This window comes from Scyliorhinus torazame, chromosome 8 (assembly GCF_047496885.1).
Source record: "Scyliorhinus torazame isolate Kashiwa2021f chromosome 8, sScyTor2.1, whole genome shotgun sequence".
NCBI classification, from domain to species: domain Eukaryota; kingdom Metazoa; phylum Chordata; class Chondrichthyes; order Carcharhiniformes; family Scyliorhinidae; genus Scyliorhinus; species Scyliorhinus torazame.
In genome coordinates, this window is record NC_092714.1 from 127,607,071 (window position 1) to 127,627,505 (window position 20,435).

At 44.7% G+C, this 20,435-nt stretch overlaps 1 protein-coding gene across 1 annotated transcript in view; it reads right to left on the reverse strand.

Annotated features, from left to right (window-relative positions):
- The window catches only part of LOC140428106 (sex comb on midleg-like protein 2), a 236,940-nt gene that overhangs the window by 169,788 nt on the left and 46,717 nt on the right, over window positions 1–20,435 (reverse strand). The gene's annotated exons all lie outside the window — the stretch shown is intronic.

A 20,435-nucleotide genomic window follows, 5' to 3' on the forward strand; every position in this document is an offset into this window, starting at 1 on the left:
GGGTGATGGAAATTGGGGACAAAGTGTTTATGCTCGTAGGAGGAATAGATTTTATTTTTATTAATCAAATTTTTTCATTTGAACAATATAAAACAGATACTTCAAGTTGCGGTATACAAAGAGCACAATCAACAAACTAGAACACATCTCATCCTAACACCCCTACAATAAAAACTAAAATCCCCTAACAGCCGACAGTAACTTCGCAACACACCAATTTTGCTTACTTTTAATGCGACTGTTGAACCAGCTTGGTCCTCACGATCTCACTTGCTTTGTCATTCAATATTAAATTGCTGCAAAGGACTTCAGCTGATGATTAAGTTCTTGCTGCATCCATTGAGAAAAATCAAAAATCAAGAGGTTTGTCCTCAAACTCACCATGCTTAGACTTCAAATGCTGTTGACGTTTTTCAACTTTCATTTGCCAGTACTTCCCTATGCATAACACACATGGACTTTGCATCCTGATTTGCATTGGCACAATTAACAAAGCCATAATCATCTTTATACTGCTTTGTTCCTGATTTAAGCTTCTTCTTAATGGGTTGTTCATCAGAAGCCTTGTAACTCACACCAACACTGCTTTGTCCTGCTGTGTACTCTCTTAAGAAGCTCTCTCCAGCAGATTCAGTTGCGAGACCCTGGCCCGTTTGTGTTTCTGGCCCTCTTTTCTTTATTACAAAATGATCCACCTTCGGTTCTTCATACAGTCCTGTTGCTTACTTGCTGGCAGCTACAAAATGGAGGAATCTCTTCTCCGTGATTTTGCGCCCAAAACACAGACTAGGTGACATCCATATGCTGGGCGTGTGGCGTGTTCGCTGCGCCACTGCTGGCGGGAAGGCTCTGCCATTTTCAAAAATAGATTTCATCCTGGGACAGTGCCCTGACGTCAGGAGGAGACAGTACTGGGACAGCACGCAGACATCAGGAAGAGGCAGCCTGCACAGCTGGGCTCAGTGCCTGCACACTGCCGGATCCGTCCGAGGAGGCACGCACGTGGGGCGACAGCATACGCAACCTAAATGCAAGTTGCGGCCGGCATTTTAAACACCGGTCGTGGCCGTTGAGCACTTCTCCCACAATCGGGAACCCCACAACCGATCGCTCGGTGAACCTACCAAACCCACCGTCCACAAAGTTCGAAAACCCCTGCTCTATTGGACAAGTTAAAGTCCCAATGCAAGCAAGCAAGGCTCCTGGATGCCAAATAAAGCCTCAGTACCCAAAGCTTGAGCAACGACTTCTGGAACATTTTCACGAACATCAACCAAGTGGATGCACAGTCAACAATGCGGAGATTCTTTTGACGATACTATGTGAGAGTCCCTTTAAGAAAAATGTGTTTCATCAAATGGCTGCAGTGATGTCATTGTGTGGGTGGAGCTGGAATGTGATTCTGTCCTTTACTTTCATTTTGAGCTGCAGTGTGTCTTAGTTTCGCTTTCAGTTGGAGAGCTGCATTCAAACCAAGCAGATGTGTATATTGATCGCTCTCTCTGCAATCTAAAGAATGTCTCCAGATCACTTGATAATTTCAAAGTAATACCAGTTTCTTTAAGGAATGCAAACCTACTGTCTTTGTTAAAAGGGCTTTTTGATTTATGGATGTTGTTTGGAAAGTTATTAAGGGTTATCTATAGAGTACTGTATGTTTTGGGGGGTGATCAGGGTTGGTAGTTGATCAGATGTTTACTGTGTTAATCTGGATTCATAGAATAAACAGTTTTTATTTAAAAATATTTAAGATCTCTGTTGCATCACACCTGTAAAGTGGGCCCTTGTGCTCCCCATAACCAAAATCTATTAAAAGTTGTGGATCAGGTGAACTCCATGATATACTTGGGTGTTCTCTAAACTCTGGCCCATAATAATCCGATACATCATAAAAGATTTGTATCCTAACTGCCCTGCTAAAGAATCTCCAAAATGGTGCTGCCATTTTACACAAAGACATGACTGCTATACAATCAGTGCACTTCAATTGGGGAACGCATACCTGATGATTGAGCAAATACCATCAAAACACAGGCTACACATTATTCACAATGCATCTGGAAAATATATTTTTTGACCAGTTGCAAAATATTAATTTTTACATTTTACCATGTATAATACACTCTAACTTGCAGATAAATTTTCAACTGAAAAGATGCTGATTACTGTTGATGTTGGCATGTAAGTCGACCTTTGAAGCTGCCAAAAATATAAACCAGTAAATCATATTGAGATCAATGTGAAACAATTGATTAAACAAAATAATTGTACAATAATACCTTTACCCAGAATTGGTGTTTTAAAGGCCAAAGTCATTGGCTTTTGCCTCTGATGGAAAAGCTTCATCATATTCATTCGGTATCATTTTGGCTATAGCATCATAACGATCCCACTCTGAGTCAGACGTTGTGCTTTTGGTTTCCGAATCATTCCTCCATATCAAACCACCCTCCACTTCATTCAACAAATTTGATATTGCACATTTCTTTGAATGATATGACAATTTATGCACTAATGACACTTGCAGGATTTGCTAACAAAACCATTCAAAACATCAAGTATTTCCACTTTTTGTAAAGGTTCTTTTTCAGTAAACCACCTGTTTATTTCATTCAACAGGAACATGGTACCTGAATGGGGTCAAAACTACCAACATTAGACCCTCTGGTGCAACTGCAATATGGTTGTTATTTCTTCACTTCTTTTTCTCATTGGTTAGATGAGATTTGAACATGGCCCACATTAATAAGCTATATTCTTATTTAGGTCACCGGGATGTCTATTCCACACATCATTGATCAATAACTTCATTCCATCCTCATGGGCATGCACAAAAGCTCCTGAAGGGACATTTTTGGCATTGTTTTACATTTGAAAATTATTGTAAACATTAATTTTGTTCCATCAGGCCATGCAGGCTAGTACCGTGGTAAAACTGGTCTTCATGTCCAACGGTTTTCAGTCTATTTTCGAAACTTGCCGTTCTACAGTTCAGTTGCTGGGTATATCGAAATTCATGGGAGTTCAACATGCTTTTACCACTGTCTATTTACCAATTGCAAGAAACTGGTCATTTTAGCAGAGGTCTTTTGGTAGTTAACTTATGCGCTGAGTAATGTAAATACACAATTTTGGCTGAAAAATTGAGTCATCTTATATGCTGGGCAACTGCAGAAAGTTTGGAAAATTGTGTCAACAATTAGATGCAAGAGGTTATTTTTGTTTTATTGTACACAATTTGAAAAGAAACCACAATAAGCAACAATTACAAATCCAGTTCTATTCTCTTATCCAGTCCTTGCTCAGTATTCACAAGAAAGCTTCTAGCAGGGGCTATTAAACTGTGAATAGGAATAGGACAGCAGGCTAATTTTTACTTCTCAAAATATGGGAGTACCAAGGCCAACATACATGTGAAAGCTTACCCCAGAGCAGAGATTCAATTTTACAGCTCAAGAGCTTTTGTAATCGGTAGGCTTCACTCAAAGCCCTGCTTTCCAGTTTAGCAAGTTTCAATTTTAAAGTTAGAACAGAGTAAGCACTTCCAGAAGGTAAACAAATGCCCAAAACTGCTGACTGAGCAACAGATACAAGAATAAAACCAGAAAACAGAACAGTTCCTGTTTTGTTACGTTCTTGTCGTAACATAAGCTGCTTCCTTGATGTGCACTCTGATAAAGGAAGGTTCAGACTTGGTGACAGCTTTAGCACGTTTATTAAACTATTAACAATTCTCCTACTTGGATTCAACACTACTGTTAATCCTTCTATAGCTACTCAGACTGACTAACCAGTCTGCTACAATCCACGTGATGGGAGTGATGTGTTTCAATCAACCCTGTATCTGTGCTCCCGGAGAGTCTCCACTGGAAAGAAAGCGAGCACGTGTGATGTGTCCTTAAATATGGGTTGGTGTAAAGCCCTCCCGTGGTAGTGTCACCTGTGTGTGTATCGTGCCTTCCCATTGGTCGTGTACTATCTTACTGACCTATTGGTTGACTGTGTGTGTTTCATGTCTCTGGTGTTCCCTCTAGTGTCTAGCTAGGGGTAGTGTATGTACATTAACCCTTTGCGTACTTAGTGATGTATGTCATCACATTCCTCTTTTTTCGTGTTACATATTTTCTGTGCAGTGTTAAAGAAAATTGAACAAACTAGGTAGATGAGTGATACTCTGTACAAGTTATGATAACAGTGATCATTAAACAATAAATCCAAATCACATGCATGAGTCCAAAGTTCATGAATTATTATGGTCGAGTGGCTTTCGTGTTTGGTTGATGAGTTGGTGATGTTGATGGTGGCATTGCATTGTAAACGCCATCAGTGTCCCTGTGCTGAAGGAACCAAGAAATGGTCAAATCACTTAGTTGTTGGATTTGGACTCTTTCTTTTTTCTTTCGATGCTGGTGGTGGTAATTCTTGATGGCATCTGCCCTGAAAGCCAGGTTGCCTGTTGGTAGTGCAGCAAACGTGAATTGGTAAGATGCATCGTCCTGCCATGGTATGTCATTGTACTGAGCTGAGCAGTAACAGTGTCCCTCATGGGCAGAGTTGTACCATGTCGTACCAGTCGTAGTTCCATTGGTGTTGTTTTTGTTGTGCTTGTTTGCGACGTTGCCGCCTTTGGTAACGCTTCTTGCTATTGTCTTTGATGTTGTTTTTGTGGTGGTTGGTTTTGTTGCCGTGTTTGCTGCGCTCAAGGACCACACTCTATGTATAATACGAATCCTTCACACAGTTACTTATGTCAGCGTCCTTTGTGGCATCTGCTGCTTCCTTGAGCGTGCCGTCACTGAGTTTGCAGCGCTCCCCGTCTGGAGTCATGCCCAGCTTACTTGAATCAGCTTTGGTTTGTCGATGCTCCCCATCTGGAGTCCGGTCTGTTTCACCAGAGTCAGTTTTGGTTTGTCGATGCTTCCCGTCTGGAGCCCTTTCTGGTTCACCTGAATCAGCTTTGGTTTCTTGATGCCCCCCGTCCGGAGTCACTGCAGGTTCACTTGCATCTTCTGAGGTCTCTTGATGCTCTACGTCCAGAGTCAAAACTTTCAGGAATGCATTTGTTTGTGGAGAGGCTCGAGCGAATGAGGTTTGAAGTAACGCGGTGTCACCGGAGTCACCAGTAGTCTCACTGTGATTGTCGAGTGCCTCTGTACATTCTAGCTGAGGTCGGTCACGTTGCACATCTGGTATGGGAAGTGGGATGCCATCGTCACTTGTCTCACATACAGTGGGTAGAGCCTCTGTGTTCTTGTCCTTCACTTGAGCTGGGTAGACAGTCAGAGTCTTCTTCTTGTTCACTGGAGTGTGGAAGACAGAGTCTGCTTGCTGTACACTTGAGCGTGGCAGACTGTCATTGTCTGCTGCTGGTTGCTAGACCCTCATGGTCTTGTTCATGCAAGGACTGCGCTTTGGTAGTCTTGCATTGCTTCTATCGTGGAGGCTGTCCACGAGCTCGCTTTGGAGGCTTGTATCACTCCCTCTGTGGAGTCTTGCAGCGTTCCTTATGTGGAATCGTGCATTGGTCGCTCTGTGGAAACTGTCATCACTTGTTCATGCAAGGACTGTGCTCTGGAGTCTTGCGCTGCTTCTATCGTGGAGTCTGTCCACGAGCCTGCTGTGGAGGCTTGTGTCACTGGAGTCACTTCTTGTATGGAGACGTGCAGTTTTCTCGCTGTAGAGTCTTTCATCGCTTTCTGTGTGGAGACAGGGTCCCTTCGCAGTGCGTGGACCACTCTCTGTGTGGCAGCAGGCCGCTTTCTGTGGGCTTGTACCGCTCTCTATCTCTTGGTGTCAGGCCGCAGCATAATCCTGCACTCACGAGTCGGGATGTCAGATATGCTGGGCTGAAGATCCGCAAATCCGAAGAACTCATCGTCGGGGTCATCAATGTATATCACGTCTAGCTGCGGTTCAGATTTTGTACTGGGGTAGCGTCCCAAGGTGAAAGCTTTGTCTGAGTCATTGTCTTCCAATACCATATCATCACGTTTTGTGTCGGAGCTGGGATTGGGCTTGCGATGTCCAAAGAAGAATTCAAGGTCTGAGTCATAGTCTCCAAGGACTGTATCATCTCTTTGGGCGGTGCTAACTGCTTGTTGCAGGGTTCTGCGGAGGTTACTTTCAGCTATTGGTTCAATTTCAGGCATTGTGCTGTCGTTACAGGTGAAAGAAACGGGTTTTTTGGCTTTAAATGTTTTTTCCCATGTTTTGGGACATTTCCCCTTCAAGTGGGCGTGGTCCGGGGGCCTCTGACATCATGAAGTGTGTGACGTAGTGTGTAGGAAGCGATTGTGCATGCGCAGATCGCTGTTCCTTTATTTGGGGCCTTTTCCGCAGTTGTGCATGCGCGAGAAGCCACGCATGCGCAAACGGACCTTCCCGTTCTGTGCGCTCTTCACGCAACTGCTCATGTGCAGCACCTTTTCCAAGATGACTGCAATTCAAAACTGCTGTTCGTTGCTGCAAGCCTACCTCATGGTGAGTTTTGGTGCCTCTTTTACCTTTTCTTCTTGTATGTTTCTCACAGAATTCTTGGAATTTGTCCAGGACTGCCTGGAAATCGCTCGTTTTGCCCCTTTGAGTATTTGAAGGTCTGGAAGATTTAAGCTGCTTCTGGACCCGCAATGGTAAGTAGAAGCTTTATTTTCTCTGCATCCGCCACGCCATTTATGTCGGACGCTACCAGATAGATCTCGAATCTCTGCCTGAACCAAAGCCAGTTTTCACTGAGATTGCGTTGGTACCTGAGCGGTTGTAGAACGGGAATCCCGAACATCTTCTTGCCTGGCTGTTGCTGCTGATTGTCACTGTTTGCTGAGTTGCAACTATATGGATTTTAACAGTTCACTCCTGGAAACATGTTTTGTTATGTTCTTGTCGTAACATAAGCTGCTTCCTTGATGTACACTCTGACAAAGGAAGGTTCAGACTTGGAGATAGCTTTAACACGTTTATTAAACTATTAACAATTCTCCTACTTGGATTCAACGCTACTGTTAATCCTTCTATAGCTACTCAGACTGACTAACCAGTCTGCTACAATCCACGTGGTGGGAGTGATGTGGGAGGCACAAAAAGCAGCCAAAATGATAATGCAGTGCGGGCCTTTACTTGAGGGACTAAAATTCGAAAGTGAGGAAACGAAAGATCAAATGCCTGGTCAATTGGATTGTTTAAGCACGAGCTGGGTAAGGGTTGAAAGGGATCTTGAACAAAGGTGGTGAAAGGAATTGAAGTAAAGATCAGCCAGAATCTGACCGAACAGCTTACTTTATTTATCCTTATGTGCAAAGAGTCCACACCTTTCAGTACTTCGCATCTCCCACACACTAGGAAAGCCTAACTTAACTGATTCTAAGCAAACCAAATACGCAGAGTAATATTGTAACATTCTGCTAGGCAGCACTACATGTGCTTTTATACAGCTGGAATGTAACTCGCCACCACGTTTGTTTTGACTTGAAGTTCATTTATTCAAAATAGCAATCACAAAAAAAATCTTTACAAAACTTTAAATAAAGGAATAAACAGGATGGTAATGAACTGATACAAATTATTTGAATAATCTTTTCTTTATTTATCTTCCACATATCATGGGAGCATAACAAATATAACCCTGCAGAGGAACAACTAGTTGTCAGAACAGATTGCCAAAGAATTTATGCCTCGCAGTCAAATCTAAATAGATGAAATGTGACAAATTCTACAGTGGCAGATTTAGAGATATCAGCAATTGGAACTAGATTATACAAATGGGTGCAATTTATGGAACAATCTTTCACATGTCTCAGACTGTTTCTTCTGTGAAACATAATATGGTGTGTTCGACCATCTAACTACTGTACCCATAGGCAACAATTAATTGTCAAGAGATTTGAAAATTCTATAGAAAATATATATAAACTTGATGCACAAGGAGTATCCAGATAGTGAAAACTATACACTTTTGATTGATACAGAATTGTGGAGCACTTGTCATTCGACCCATCATGTCTGCACCTGCTCTCCAAGTGAGCATTATGACTTAGTGCCATTCTCTTGCCTTTTTCTTTGCATGTTATTTTAACGGAAACAATCCAATGCCCTGCCGAATGCCTCAGTTGAACCTTCCGCCGCCACACTGCCAGGCAGTGCAATCCAGACCCAAACGAGTCATTGTGTGAAAAAGATTTTTCTGCTACTGGTAGCTCAGGGATAATACCTACTGCATCAGGGCCTTTAAAAATAGGTCACACTGCAGGTAGGCCTTGTGGAGGGGTGAAAACACAGATCCTTCTCCTGCTTCAATGATCAGTGCTTCAGCCTTCAGGGGAAGTAGGTTTAATTTTGGGAATTTGATGCAGAGGGGAAGAAGTGCTCTTTTGCTTTCTAACTTTTTCATTTTCAGAAAGTAGTCCTAGCCTGCTGCAGGAACAGAGGCGGATCGTGGTAAGTTGTGTTCTCCACAATTCTTCGACACACTTTGCAGCCTGGATGATCAGATGTGCAGAAAGTGCCACCAGTTTGACCAGCCTGAGACAGGTTTTGTAGCTTGAGCATCAGCTGGAGGCACAGCGGCACCTCTGCGAGGCGGAGAGGTTCATGGATAGCACATTTTTAGACGTGGTCAGCCACAGCTCAAGGAAGTGCAGTCAGAGAACGAGTGGGTGACCTCCAATAAAAAGAAGGGAGGCAGGCAGGTAGCCACGAAAGCCCCAAGAGTAAATCTCACTCGAGAACCGTTTTTGTGTGTTGCAAAACAATGAAAGGGACAGTTCCTTTGGGGCTTGCAGTCTAGAGTCACTCGAGAGGTTTTAAACTAGTATGGCAGGGGGGTGGGAACGAGAATGATAGTTTGGAAGGCATAATAACTGAAGGGGAAATGGAGAACCAATATAAGAGATCAGTATCACCCTCAGGCAGAGCAAAAAAGGTGGCAAGGTGAGAAGGGAGGTGGTCAATGCAGGACTGAGGGTGTTGTACCTAAATGCACGCAGTATACGGAACAAGGTAATTGAGCTTGTTGTGCACATTGAAATTGGCGGTATGATGTGGGCATCACAGAGACATGGCTACAAGGGGATCAGCGCTGGGATCTAAATATCCAAGGATATGTGTCCTATCGAAAAGACAGGCAGATGGGCAAAGGGGGCAGGGTTGCATTGTTAGTAAGGAGTGAATTTAAATCGATAGCAAGGAGCGATATAGAATCAGAAGGCATAAAATCTTTGTGGGTATAGTTGAGGGATCGCAAAGGTAAAAAGACGTTGATGGGAATTATGTACATGCCCCCTAGCAGTAGTCAGGATGTGGGGCAGAAAATAAATCAGGAGATAGTGAAAGCATGTAAAAAAGCATGTAACAATAATCATGGGGGACTTCAATAGCAGTTGGTCTGGGAAAATCAGGTTGGTAGTGGATCCCAAGAAAAGGGATAACTAAGAGATGTTTTTTTGGTGCAGCTTGTGACAGAGCCTACTAGGAAATAGGCAATTCTGGATTTGGTGAGGTGTAATGAGGCAGATTTGATTAGGGAACTTAAGATGAAGGGACCCTTGGGGAGCAGTGACCACAATATGATAGAATTCACCCTGCAGTTTGAGAAGGAGAATCTGCAATCAGATGTAACAGTATTACAATTAAATAAGGGTAACTACAAAGAAATGAGGGAGGAGCTAGCCAGAGTTGATTGGAGAAGGAGCCTAGCAGGGAAGACAGTGGAACAGCAATGGCAGGAGTTTTTGGGGGTTATTAGGGAGGCGCAACAGAAATTCATCCCAAGGAGGAGGAAACATGCTAAGGGGAGGACAAGGCATCCATGGCTGACGAGGGAAGTCAAGGACAGCATAAAAGCAAAACAAAAAGCATACAAAGTGGCGAGATTTAGTGGGAAGCCAGAGGATTGGGAAGCCTTTAAAAGCGAGCAGAGGACAACTAAAAAAGCAATAAGGGGATAGAAGATGAAATATAAGTGCAAGCTAACTAATATTATAAAAGAAGATAGGAAGAGTTTTTTTCAATTATATAAAAAAGTAAGAGGCGGCAAAAATAGACATTGGACCACTGGAAAATGTGGCTGGAGAAGTAATAATAGGAAAAAAAGAAATGGCAGATGAACTGAATAGTTACTTTGCATCAATCTTCACAGTGGAAGACACCAGTGGGATGCCAGAGCTTCAAGAGATTCAGGGGGCAGAGGTGAGTGCAGTGGCTATCACTAAGAAGAAGATTCTGGGGAAACTGAGAGGTCTGAAGGTGAATAAATCATCTGGACCGGATGGACTACACCCCAGGGTTCTAAAAGAGATAGTGGTGGCATTGATGATGATCTTTCAGGAATCACGGAGTGGCAGAAGATGGGAAATTGTAGGCCAGTTAGCCTGACTTCGTTCATTGGTAAGATTTTAAGAGTCCAGTATTAAAGATGAGATCGCGGAGTACTTGGAAGTGCATGATAAAATAGCATCGAGTCAGCACGGCTTCATCAAGGGAGGTCATGTCTGACAAATCTGTTAAGAGTTCTTTGAGGAAGTAACAAGGAAGTTAGACAAAGGAGAACCAGTGGACGTGATTTATTTAGATTTCCAGAAGGCCTCTGACAAGGTGCCGCATAGGAGACTGTTAACCAAGTTAAAAGCCCATGGTGTTGCGGGTAAGATCCTGGCATGGAATGAGGATTGGCTGACTGGCAGAAGGCAGAGAGTGGGGATAAAGGTAGCTTTTTCAGGGTGGCAGCCGGTGCCTAGTGGTGTACCTCAAGGATCGGTGCTGGGACCACAATGTTTCACAATATACATTAATAATCTGGAAGGAGGAACTGAAGGCACTTTTGCTAAGTTTGCAGATGATACAAAGGTCTGTAGAGGCACAGGTAGTATTGATGAAGCAGGGGGGCTGCAGAAGGACTTGGATAGGCTAGGAGAGTAGGCAAAGCAATGGCAGATGGAATACAATGTGGAAAAGTGTGAGATTATGCACTTTGGAAGGAGAAATAGAGGCATAGACTATTTTCTAAATAGGGAAATGCTTAGGAAATCAGAAGCACAAAGGGACTTGGGAGATCTTGTTCACGCAGTATACGGAACAAGGTAAATGAGCTTGTTGCGCACATTGAAACTGGCGGTACGATGTGGGCATCACAGAGACATGGCTACAAGGGGATCAGCGCTGGGATCTAAATATCCAAGGATGTGTGTCCTATCGAAAAGACAGGCAGATGGGAAAAGGGGGCAGGGTTGCATTGTTAGTCAGGAGTGAATTTAAATCGATAGCAAGGAGCGATATAGAATCAGAAGGCATAAAATCTCTGTGGGTATAGTTGAAGGATCGCAAAGGTAAAATTCTCTTAAGGTTAATGTGCAGGTTCAGTCAGCAGTTAGGAAGGCAAATGCAATGGTAGCATTCATGTTGAGAGGGCTAGAATACAAGACGTGCGATGCACTTCTGAGGCTACACAAGGCTCTGGTCAGACCCCATTTGGAGTATTGGGAGCAGCTTTGGGCCCTGTATCTGAGGAAGGATGTCTGGACTTGGAAAAGGTCCAGATGAGGTTCACAAGAATGATCCCTGGAATGAAGAGCTTGTCGTATGAGGGACGGTTGAGGACTTTGGGTCTGTACTCGTTGGGAGTTTAGAAGGATGGGGGGGGGGGGGGGATCTTATTGAAACTTACAGGATACTGCGAGGCCTGGATAGAGTGGACGTGGAGAGGATGTTTCCACTTGTAGGAAAAACTATAAGCAGAGGATACAATCTCAGACTGAAGGAATGATCCTTTAAAACAGGGATGGAGGAGGAATTTCTTCAGCCAGAGGGTGGTGAATCTGTGGAACTCTTTGCCGCAGAAGGCTGTGGTGGCCAAATCAGAGTGTCTTTAAGACATAGAGAGGTTCTTGATTAATAAGGGGATCAGGGGTTATGGGGAGAAGGCAGGAGAATGGGGAAGAGAAAAATATCAGCCATGATTGAATGGCGGAGCAGACTCGATCGGCTGAGTGGCCTAATTCTGCTCCCATGTCTTATGGTCTAAGCCAAATTCTCGCCACTGTGGGTGGCTAGGCTAGGTCTGTGGTGCAGACAGGGCTTTCTGCGGCTGCAGGCATGATTCCAGGAAAAAATTCTGAGGGACAGAATTAATCTCCACTTGGAGAGGCAAGGTTTAATCAACGATAGTCAGCACGGCTGTGTCAGGGGAACATCATGTCTAACAAATTTGATTGAATTATGCGAGCCGGTGACTATGTGAAGATCAGGACAGTGCAGTTGATGTCGTCAACAGGGACTTCAGTAAGGCTTGTCATAAGGTCTCACATGGGAGACTGATCAAGAAGACCAGAGCCCATGAGATCCATAATAATAATATATTATTAATCAACATTTCTAGTTTGGTGGGGAGAGTGAAAGCTGATCTGGGAAGGTGGGATGGTCTCCCTCTGTCACTGGCAGGTCAGGTACAGGCGGTTGAAATGAACGTGTTGCCGCGATTTCTGTTTATTTTTCAATGCCTGCCGATTTTCCTGCCAAAGGCTTTTTTCAGAGAGATTGAGGGAAGGATTCCTTTGTTCATATGGGGAGGGTAGGTGGCCACAGTTAGAAAGGTGCTACTATAGAGGGAAAGGCAGGCAGGGGGTTTGGGTCTTCCGAACTGGATGTATTACTACTGGGTGGCAAATGTGGAGAAGGTGCGGAGCCGGATAAGAGGGGTTGATTCCCAGTGGGTCAGAATGGAGGAGAGTTTGTGCAGGGGGTTAGAATTGAAAGCACTACAACAGCACCGCTCTCGATAGCCCCGGGGAGTACTCGGAGTCCGGTAATAATAGCTTCATTGAGAATTTGGAGGCAGTTTCGGCAACACTTCGGGTTGGGGGCAGGGTCAAGGGAAATGCCGATTCGGGGGAACCACAGATTTGAGCCAGGGAGGTGGGATGGAAATTTTCGGAAATGGGAGAAGAAGGGGATTAGGACACTGAAAGATTTGTTTCTTAGGGGACGGTTTGCAGGATTGAAGGAGCTGGAAGCGAAGTATGGGCTGGAGCAGGGGGAAATGTTTAGATACATGCAGGTTCGAGGTTTTGCCAGAAAGGAGATACAGAACTTCCCGGAGGAGCCAGCCTCCACATTGCTGGAGGAGGTGCAGACGACAGGGGGACTGGAGAAGAGGGTAGGTGTCAGCGGTTTACGGAGCTATTTTGGAAGAGGAGAAGGCACCACTGGAAGGGATCAAAGCAAAGTGGGAGGAAGAGTTGGGAGAGGATATGGAGGAGGGGTTCTGGTGTGCGGTGCTCCGGAGAGTGAATGCCTCCATCTCATGCGCGAGGTTGGGGCTGCTCCAGCTGAAGGTGGTATACAGAGCACACCTCACGAGGGCAAGGATGAGCCGATTCTTTGAAGGAGTAGAAGATGTGTGTGAGCGTTGCGGGGGGGGCCCGCTAATCACATTCATATGTTTTGGTCCTGTCCAAAGCTAGAGGATTACTGGAAAAAGGTTTTTAAAGGTAATTTCTAAAGTGGTGCATGTGAAAGTGGACCCGGGCCCCCGGGAGGCCATATTCGGGGTGTCGGACCAGCCAGGGTCCTCGTTGATCGCCCAAAGGCGGATCCTGATGGGTTGGAGAGCAACCTCTCTACCCTGTGCCCTGGCGTGGCGGGGTTTGGAATTCTTGACTCTTGAGAAGGTTAGGTTTGAACTGAGGGGAAGGATAGAGGGGTTCTGCAATTCATGGGCATTATTCATCAGGCACTTTCAAGAACTGGATAACATTGAACATTAGTTGGAGGGGGTGGATGGGAGGGTTGGGGGGCGGTGTGTGTTAATGGTGGTTCTGGGTGATTCCGGATTCCTTTTTGTCATTTGTTTATGTGAACATGCGGGTGAATGTTTGGGGTTTGGTGGGAGGATGGGATCGTTGTTATTGATATGGAGATTGACATATTTGTTACTGATTATTGTTGGTGAGTGTAAATTTGGGAGAAAATGTGAAAAAGGAGAATAAAGAAATTTTTTTTAAAAATAATTATTATTAATAACTATTATCCAGGGCAATTTGCTAATTTAGATCAAAAATTGGCTAAGCGGACCGGGGGGCGGGGGGGGGGGGGGGGGGGGGGGATTTTCGAAGGATATTTTTGTGTAGGTGTCCAGTGGTGCACCACAGGGATTGGTGCTGCGTCCCTTGTTGTTTATAGTGTACATTAATGATCTATTTGTGAATGTTGGGTAATGATCAATAAGTTAGCAGACAACACACAAATAGGTTATGTGGTAAATCATGAGGATGAAAGCCTTAGATTACATGGTGATATGGCCAGATGGGCAGAACAGTGGCAAATGAAATTTAAATTTAACCCCCAAAACTGTGAGGTGATGCATTTTGGGAGGACTAACAATGCAAGGGCATACACAATGAACGTTAGGCCCAGAGGAAGTACAGAGGACCAGAAGGACATTGCGGTTTCCAAAGATCCCTGAAGGCAGCAGGACAGGTAGATAAGGTGGAAGAAGGCATATGGGGTACTTGCCTTTATTAGCTGAGGCATAGGATATAAGAGCAGGGACTTAGTAAGCATTGCGCTGGTCAAGGAGACACAGCCTGAGTGAGTGAGACACAGACAGAGTGAGAATTTGGTAATTTGGTGCAGTGAGGTAACCAAGAAAGGTAAGTGGTTAATCTAATTGTGCTGTTTTTCAGTTAAAAGTGCAGTGTAGATTCGTGTCTGATTAGCTGAAGCTGCCCCCACCCCAATTGCTGAGAGGCAGTTATCTGGCAGTCACCTGAGGCCTGTTAAGGGACACAAAGGTACACATTGTATTCTTCTCTTTGAAGTTTTAGTGAGAGTCATCCTGAAGTCTGTATAAAAGACAGACAGAAAGCACACTCAGTACGCGTTGCGCTGGTCAAGGACACACAGCCTGAGTGAGAGAGATACAGACCGAGTGAGAATTTGGTAATTTGGTGCAGTGAGATAATTCGGTGAAGAGTGGGAGAAGGTGCTTTTTCCCCGACTGTTTTGTTCTCTCTCTTTCTTTGGGCCTAATTTTGGGAGCTGTTCGGAAGAGGAGGAGCAGTCTCTGTGAGTATAAAAACCTAACGGTAACTTCCTGTTTTCCAGTTTTTTTCCCCAAAAGTGACGTCAGAGGGAAGCTGTGATCTGATTAGTTGATAGCAAATCTGCCCCAAATTTAAAAAAAAAACACAGCTAAACTCGTAAACTTAAATTAAACTAATTAATTAATTAGTGATGGCTGGTCAGGTGATGTGCTTGAGCTGCTTGATGTGAGAGCTGGCAGATCCCATTGCGAGCTGCAGCGACCACATCTGCAGTAAGTGTTGGCTGCTCCGGCTCAGAGTTGGTGAGCTGGAGTCTGAGCTTCAAACACTGAGGCACATCCGGGAGGGGGAGACTTACCTGGACACTGTTTCAGGAGGCAGTCACACCTGTCAGAGTAAGTAGTTTAAATCCTGCCAGTGGCCAGGGACAGCAGGGTGTGACTGCAAGTCAGGCAGGTAAAGAGAACCAGCAGTCAGGAACTCAGGAGCCTCAGCCCTTGACCCTGTCCAACAGGTACGAGGCACTTGCTCCCTGTGTGGATGGCGAACAGGGCTGCAGGAAGGATGAGTCAGCTGAAAGGCATCGTGGTTCAGCAGGCCATTCAAGGGGAGGGAGTAAATAGGCAAGTTGTAGTTGTAGGGGATTCTATTATCAGGGGGATAGATAGTATCCTTTGTGAGCAGGATAAAGAGTCTCGCATGGTATGTTGCCTGCCCGGTGCTAGGGTGCGGGACATCTCTGACCGGCTTGAAAGGATACTGGAGAGGGAGGGGGAGGATCCAGTTGTTGTGGTCCATGTCGGTACCAACAACATAGGCAAGTCTAGAAAAGAGGACCTGTTTAGAGATTATAAAGAGCTAGGATTCGAATTAAAAAACAGGTTCTCAAGGGTCATAATCTCCGGATTACTGCCCGAGCCATGTGCAAATTGGCATAGGGAGGCAAGAATAAGGGAAGTTAACACGTGGCTGAAAGAGTGGTGTGGGAAAGAGGGGTTCCTTTTCATGGGACACTGGCATCAGTTTTGGGACAGGGGGGACCTATACCGTTGGGATGGTCTCCACCTGAACCGAGCTGGGACTAGTGTTCTGGCGAAAAGAGTAAATAGGGTGGTCAATAGGACTTTAAACTAGAGATTTGGGGGGGGGGGGGGGGGGGGGGGGGGGGGGAGAAAGAAAGAGAGAGAGAGAGAGAGAGAGAGAGAGAGAGAGAGAGAGAGAGAGAGAGAGAGAGAGAGAGAGAGAGAGAGAGAGAGAGAGAGAGAGAGAGAGAGAGAGAGTGTCAGGGAACCAAGAGGTGAAGTAATCAATGGGAAGCGTAGCTGCTTAGTAATACAATAAAGCACAAAAAGACAGAACTCATGAGAGATTACGATAGTCCCCATCCCACAAAATATGACAGTGTATGGAAAGGCTCAGTAAACCAAGGTCCACCACACTAAGAAAACAAAAAGGGACGGTCAATAGAGAATTAAAGGTGCTATATTTAAATGCGCGCAGTGTACGGAACAAGGTAGATGAGCTTGTGGCCCAGATTGTGACTGGCAGGTATGATGTGGTAGGCATCACAGAGACATGGTTGCAGGGGGTTCAGGATGGTATTTAAACATCCAGGGATTCACAACCTATCGAAAAGACAGAGCGGTGGGCAGAGGGGGCGGGGTTGCCTTGTTAATTAGGAATTAAATTAAATCAATAGCACTAAACGACATAGGATCAGATGATGTGGAGTCTGTGTGGGTAGAGTTGAGGAACCACAAAGGCAAAAAAACCATAATGGGAGTTATGTACAGGCCTCCTAACAGTGGTCAGGGGCACAAAATGCACCACAAAATAGAAAGTGCATGTCAGAAAGGCAAGGTCACAGTGATCATGGGGGACTTCAATATGCAGGTGGCATGGGTAAATAATGCTGCCAGTGGACCCAAGGAAAGGGAATTAATTGAACGTTTACAGGAGGGCTTTTTGGTACAGCTTGTGATGGAGCCCACGAGAGGACAAGCCATTCTGGACTTAGTGTTATGTAATGAGCCAGACTAGATTAAAGATCTTAAAGTAAGGGAACACTTAGGAGGCAGTGATCATAATATGGTAGAATTCAATCTCCAATTTGAAAGAAAGAAGGTAGAATCAGTTATAAAGGTGTTACAGTTAAATCAAGGTAACTACAGGGGCATGAGGGAGGAACTGACGAAAATCGACTGGGAGCAGAGCCTAGTGGGAAAGACAGTAGAACAGCAATGGCAGGAGTTTCTGGGAGTAATTGAGGACACAGTACAGAGGTTCATCCCAAAGAAAAGAAAGGTTATCAGAGGGGGGATTAGGCAGCCATGGCTGACAAAGGAAGTTAGGGAATGCATCAAAGCAAAAGAGAAAGCCTATAATGTGGCAAAGAGTAGTGGGAAGTCAGAAGATTGGGAAGGCTACAAAAACAAACAGAGGATAACGAAGAGAGAAATAAGGAACGAGAGGATCAATTATGAAGGTAGGCTAGCCAGTAACATTAGGAATGATAGTAAAAGTTTCTTTAATTACATTAAAAACAAACGTGAGGCAAAAGTAGACATTGGGCCGCTCCAAAATGACGCTGGTAATCTAGTGATGGGAGACAAGGAAATAGCTGAGGAACTAAATAAGTACTTTGCGTCAGTCTTCACAGTAGAAGACATGAGTAATATCCCAACAATTCAGGAGAGTCAGGGGGCAGAGTTGAATATGGTAGCCATCACAAAGGAGAAAGTGCTAGAGAAACTAAGAGGTCTAAAAATTGATAAATCTCCGGGCCCAGGTGGGCTACATCCTAGAGTTCTAAAGGAGATAGCTGAAGAAATAGTGGAGGCGTTAGTTATGATCTTTCAAAAGTCACTGGAGTCAGGGAAAGTACCAGAGGATTGGAAAATTGCTGTTGTAACCCCCGTTCAAGAAGGGAACAAGGAAAAAGATGGAAAATTATAGGCCAATTAGCCTAACCTCGGTTGTTGGCAGGATTCTAGAATCCATTGTTAAGGATGAGATTTCTAAATTCTTGGAAGTGCAGGGTCGGATTAGGACAAGTCAGCATGGATTTAGTAAGGGGAGGTCGTGCCTGACAAACCTGTTAGAGTTCTTTGAAGAGATAACAAATAGGTTCGACCAAGGAGAGCCAATGGATGTTATCTATCTTGACTTCCAAAAGGCCTTTGATAAGGTGCCTCACGGGAGACTGCTGAGTAAAATAAGGGCCCATGGTATTCGAGGCAAGGTACTAACATGGATTGACGATTGGCTGTCAGGCAGAAGGCAGAGAGTTGGGATAAAAGGTTCTTTTTCGGAATGGCAACCGGTGACGAGTGGTGTCCCGCAGGGTTCAGTGTTGGGGCCAGAGCTGTTCTCTTTATATATTAACGATCTAGATGACGGGACTGGGGGCATTCTGGCTAAGTTTGCCGATGATACAAAGATAGGTGGAGGGGCAGGTAGTATGGAGGAGGTGGGGAGGCTGCAGAAAGATTTAGACAGTTTAGGAGAGTGGTCCAAGAAATGGCTGATGAAATTCAACGTGGGCAAGTGCGAGGTCTTGCACTTTGGAAAAAAGAATAGAGGCGTGGACTATTTTCTAAACGGTGACAAAATTCATAATGCTGAAGTACAAAGGGACTTGGGAGTCCTAGTCCAGGATTCTCTAAAGGTAAACTTGCAGGTTGAGTCCGTAATTAAGAAAGCAAATGCAATGTTGTCATTTATCTCAAGAGGCTTGGAATATAAAAGCAGGGATGTACGTCTGAAGCTTTATAAAGCATTAGTTAGGCCCCATTTAGAATAATGTGAGCAATTTTGGGCCCCACACCTCAGGAAGGACATACTGGCACTGGAGCAGGTCCAGCGGAGATTCACACGGATGATCCCAGGAATGTTAGGCCTCACATACGATGAACGTCTGAAGATCCTGGGATTATATTCATTGGAGTTTAGGAGGTTGAGGGGAGATCTAATAGAAACTTACAAGACAATGAATGGCTTAGATAGGGTGGACGTAGGGAAGTTGTTTCCATTAGCAGGGGAGACTAGGACCCGGGGGCACAGCCTTAGAATAAAAGGGAGTCACTTTAGAACAGAGATGAGGAGAAATTTCTTCAGCCAGAGAGTGGTGGGTCTGTGGAATTCATTGCCACAGAGGGCGGTGGAGGCCGGGACGTTGAGTGTCTTTAAGACAGAAGTTGATAAATTCTTGATTTCTCGAGGAATTAAGGGCTATGGAGAGAGAGCGGGTAAATGGAGTTGAAATCAGCCATGATTGAATGGTGGAGTGGACTCGATGGGCCGAATGGCATTACTTCCGCTCCTATGTCTTATGGTCATATGGATGTTATGATGGATCTGTACAAAATGCTCATTATGCCACAGATAGAGTCGTGTGTGCAATTCTGATCAACACATCACAGGAGGGGTGTGATTGCATTCGAGGGAGTGGAGAAGAGATTCGTCCAGGATGTTGCCTGGGCTGCAGTGTTTCAGCAAGAAAGGCTAGTTAGGCTGAGGCTGTTTTTCTTACAATAGAGAAGGCAGAGGGAGGGACCGGATCGAGGTGTACAAAATTGAGGGACATAGATAGAGTCGATTGAAAGGAACTTTCCCACAGAGCTGTCAATAACCAGAGAGTATAGGTTGCCACCAAAGGGCAGGGGATTTAGAGGGAATGTGGAGGAAAAGCTTTTTTACTGAGGGTTGTGGGAGTCTGGAACTCTCTGCTTGCAAGGATGGTAGAGGCGAGAACCCTCAAAACATTTAACAAACATTTAGATGAGAACTTGAAACGCCACAGCATACAAGGCTATGCACCAAGTGCTGGAAATGGCATTAGAATGGATAAGTGCGTGATGGCCAGCAGAGACGCGATGAGCTGATGGCCCTCTGTGCTGTAAAACTACAACTCCCTCCCAACATTTAAGGGCTAAGTGATCCATGTCCCAGGGCAGTACATGCAACCCCTCACAGAGGATTCTTAACCATCAGTCAAACACTTGGTTTTAGCCATTCAAAATCAAAATGTGGGTACAGGTCGTAGCTGCTCGTTCTCGTAGAGGTCTTATAACCCACTCGGCCAATCAGGGCAACAGCTGGGAATTAACGGACATGTTGGGACTTGTCCCAGCAGTTGGACTTAGAGCTGAGTATGGAAAGAGCGTTAAAAGAGCATGTTGCTAATAGCTGGAATAAAATATTGTTCCTGATAAATTAACTGGTGGAGCCAATTCTTTAAGTTATTACATTAATAATAAGATAAAAACCAGATTGCAAGAATTAATCGAAAAAGTCCAATTGCAAGAGTTGCAGAACATGTCCAGCCTGCAAGGAAGAGAACAGTCGAAGTGCCTCTTTTCGGGTAACTAGAGCTGTTCCATCCTGCTGCAGATGATTGGGTACAGT